The sequence below is a fragment of the Eleutherodactylus coqui genome, chromosome 1, assembly GCF_035609145.1.
Source record: "Eleutherodactylus coqui strain aEleCoq1 chromosome 1, aEleCoq1.hap1, whole genome shotgun sequence".
Taxonomy (NCBI): Eukaryota; Metazoa; Chordata; class Amphibia; order Anura; family Eleutherodactylidae; genus Eleutherodactylus; species Eleutherodactylus coqui.
In genome coordinates, this window is record NC_089837.1 from 19,101,053 (window position 1) to 19,104,968 (window position 3,916).

Here is a 3,916-nt window from a genome sequence, read left to right on the forward strand (position 1 = left end):
CATGGTGAGACCCCCGTGAGGACCGCATCCCTCCAGTCACCATCCGCCATATTGGGTCAACCATGAACAAAGGTGCCTGATGAAGAGTCACCGGTCAGACACCGGTGATGGGAGAACGGTGCGACCGCCCCTTGTGGACCCTCGTCTGCAGAGTATCGCGCTCACATGCTGCATTCCTCTGTCTGCAGATTAGGCGCTAATCCCCTGTTATTGGCTATTAAGGAGCCGTTTCTAGGGATTATCGGCGGCGCGGTTCTTATTTACGCTTCATAGAATTCCTCATATTCCAGAGTGCAGAGAATGCTGGGCAGTGAGCGCCCACAGCAGGCAGTGGGTGGAAGTGGCACAGACTGGGCGATGACCTCTAGCTGATGTGCCAAGCCTTGGAGGGCGCACATGGCTCTACAGGGCTCCGCTGCCCAATGCGATGCCAGGTAGGGGGTGACTGGCGCTCCACCCTTCACATGCCACCTATGTTGTGTTGTCGCCCTCCTTTACTACACGCCCGTTTATCATTTGTCTGTAGGGAGCGGCTGTTGTGCGGCAGGGGGATCCATTAACCCCCTAGTGACCGGCAGTGCATCTATACAGTGGTCACTAACGTGCTGTAAACCTGCACATCTTTACAAGGCGCTGACAGCGGGGCTCCTGCTCTAACGGCCAGGAGCGGGGAATCCTCAGATCTTGGCCGTTTAACCACTTACATGCCACAATCAATAGCAACTGTGGCATGTAAGTGGCTGACCGGGGCAGGAGCTCCTGTCACTCATTGGCACCCTGCACTGCCATCACAAGGCACCAGCTGGTTCCAATGGCAGCCGGAGGCCTCTGTCTGCCTATTAGGCCCCGCCTCCCACAGTCTTATAGGCCCCTGTCATAAGCGGAGTAGAATGCACTACACAAGTACTGCAGTGTACTATCCCAGACATCAAATGATCACATCTTCAAGTCCTCTTCAGGGGATAAAAAATGGCGTCAAAGTCTAATAAAGCTTTTAGTTTAAAAAAAAAAAAAAATTTTCTGCACAAAACCCTTTTTTAAATGGATAAAATACCATAAAAATGTGTTTATTAGAGCTGCACATAACGAAAATACTCGTCCTGTGAACAACAATCTAAACACCTGGACTTCAAAAACACAAACACCAGCCCCCCGTACCTCAACCTCCGCTGCAACTGTGGGAACTGCTTGGTCCTTGAGCCACAGAATAGGCCGGTCACTAAGGAGTTAATCCGGTAACTTGGGAGCCAAGTAAACTTTTACTCCTTCTCCTCCTGATATCTCCTAGACAGGACAGGGTGGCTGATAACAGAGAGCAGTACATTGTGTTCCACATGCAGATAAGATACAAGGCTTTTGTCTCTGCAGTGAGGAGGTTGGATCCTGCGCGGCGGCCCGGCTCCCACCATGATTAACTCCAATGTCGTTAGTGATTATGGTGCCACACGTGACACCGTGCCCACCCAGACTGACCAGCGCCTCCTGCTCCTCTGATGGGTGCAGGTGGGTGAGATCTGTTCCAGGCGCCCCCGCCCCTTCCCTCTGAGATTGTGAGGTGCCGTTCAGTGGCCTTGATAGCCTCCGGAGCGCCCCCTAGTGCTGTACACGTTGATAGACTGCCTGTCAGATCGTGCTACAATGTAATACTCGGGTATTGCGTCATACTCATTGAGTATCAAATCATCACAAAAAGCAACCGATCCCCAGAAGTGTGTGTGTGTGTGTGTGTGTGTGTGTGTGTGTGTGTGGGGGGGGGGGGGGGCACGGCGCATCGCACAACGGTCTATAAAAACAAAGTTATGGCGCAGAAAACATTACTTTTTTTTTTCTTTAAGGTGGTGCAGCAAAAATACGCTATAAATCTCCTGCTTGTAGGCGACCCAGAGAATAACGCGCGGTTCCACGTGACAGAACTGTTTTTGTTGTTTCTCCACTTTACACATTTTTCAGTCCGGTACGTTAAATAGAACCGCGGTAAAATACAACGCGTCCTGCAAAAGACCGACCCAGTGATGGGGAAACGAGGCGGATGTCCTGCGCTCCCCTCCGTACTGTAAATAAAGGCTGCGGACTGTCCGTGTGACCGCCCCGCAGAGTCCACGCTGGTCTGTGACGAGTCCACGCCCCGTTACCTTCAGTTGGCGGTCGCGCCGTAGTTTACACGCTGCGGGGTTTTCTCACCCTGTGGACTCTTTCCGCTCGCGGATCTCATGGTGGCGCGCCCCTTCTTGGCACGGATTCACGCGGTTTTCACAGGAATATCCCGGCTGAGTCTGTGGAGCGGTGGGCAGCTGTTTGTGTCGCTGCGGATGTTTACAGGTGGGATATACGCAGAATAATCCGAGTTGGATCCTGCCGTCTGAACGCACCCTGAGCGTCCCGCTGCCGGGGCAGGATGGGAGTTGTAGTTCCACCTTGGATGGAGAGCAAAAATGGGGCGTATTATAAAATGGTCCAAGTCAGCGGGCCGCGTAAATACGCAGGAAATCACAGGAGCGCGTGAAAAATCCTAACAGGGCCGCGGGGATACTGTGTGTTGGTCACGTCCGTCATTGTCAGTGGGCGCGTTTACACGGGCGTTTTTTTTTTTCGTGTGCAGACTTGTGCGACACAAAACGTATCACAATCGCAGGTTTGACACACAGGCCTGTGTAAAGATGGCCGTAAGAATATAGGTGGGCCCTGCGGGGGGCGCCGGGGGCTGGTGGCGAGCTCGTCAGTCGCCAAACGTTACAGGCGGCTCCTCCACAGCTGCTGCGTCTGTCTGCTTCTCTGTGGAGATTATGGCCCAGATCTACAGAAACAGTCTATAGGAGAAGCCGCCCTTGTCCGTAGCAACCAATCACAGGGCGGGTTTCGTCTGAGGAATGAGGTGCGCTGTGATTGGTTGCTACGGGCAACACACATTTTATAACTCCTCCCCTTTGTCGAACAGTCACAGCTCTTCGGGGGGGGGGGGGGTCTGTACTCTGGGTGTTCAGGCGCAACCGCCAAACTGGTGTCCGTGCCCCACAAGCGTGTACTCCAACCGCGTGCGTTCATGGACGCTGGGGAACGGTTCATTAACCCCTTAGTAACCTGGATCTGAGGATGCAACCATTTCAGGAGGGGTGTTTGTGGTGGGCACACAAGGGTTTTGTTTGTTTTTCCATGTGGATACAAGGCGTGTATCATTACGGATGTGACGGCTGACACATGTTTGGTTATTTTGTTTGTCCCTGTAGGGAACTTGAACCTGCAGTCCTATCGTTTCCATTCATAGGCTGTGGCAGACTCAGACACCGTTGCCATGGCAACCCATCAGCCCACTAATTGCATAGCAACAGCCCTATGACGTCAGAAGAAGCGCTCTCCCTCTGTGAACCCTTTACATGCTGCGATCAGTGTTGATCGCACCGGTTAGGACGTAAACGTCCATCCTGCGTGTCAGAAGGGGATAAACTGCCAAAGGGTTAATAACGTACACCCAATGAATCCTGGGAAATCCGTTACCAGATGCCAAAGTAATGAAAGTTACTTTGGCGAACCAATTCTGCGAAATGCGCGGCCGGCAGGATCACATGACGCCACTTTTTTTTTTTCCTTTGGGGGTTTACAGAAGGGTGGTGTAGACCGCAGTAAGGTCGCTGCCGACGGCTGATGCTCATGGCGCCATTTTCAGCAGCATATGAGCTAAATACAGACCAGTAACGACCAATCGGAGCACAGCTTTTCCGACTGCGGCTTCAGGGCTGACTGCAGGGCTCTGACTAGCCTGCTGGGGGCGACAGATGGCTGTCATGCTTCAGGCTGATGTTGTTGCTTCCCCGTTATCGCCGGACTTCGCCCGCGCTCTGAGTAAAGCATTAACCCTTCGAGTCGGGTCAGCCAGCCGCTCAGTCGTCGTTCTCTTGTTTCTTGCAGGTTTCTGTCCGGC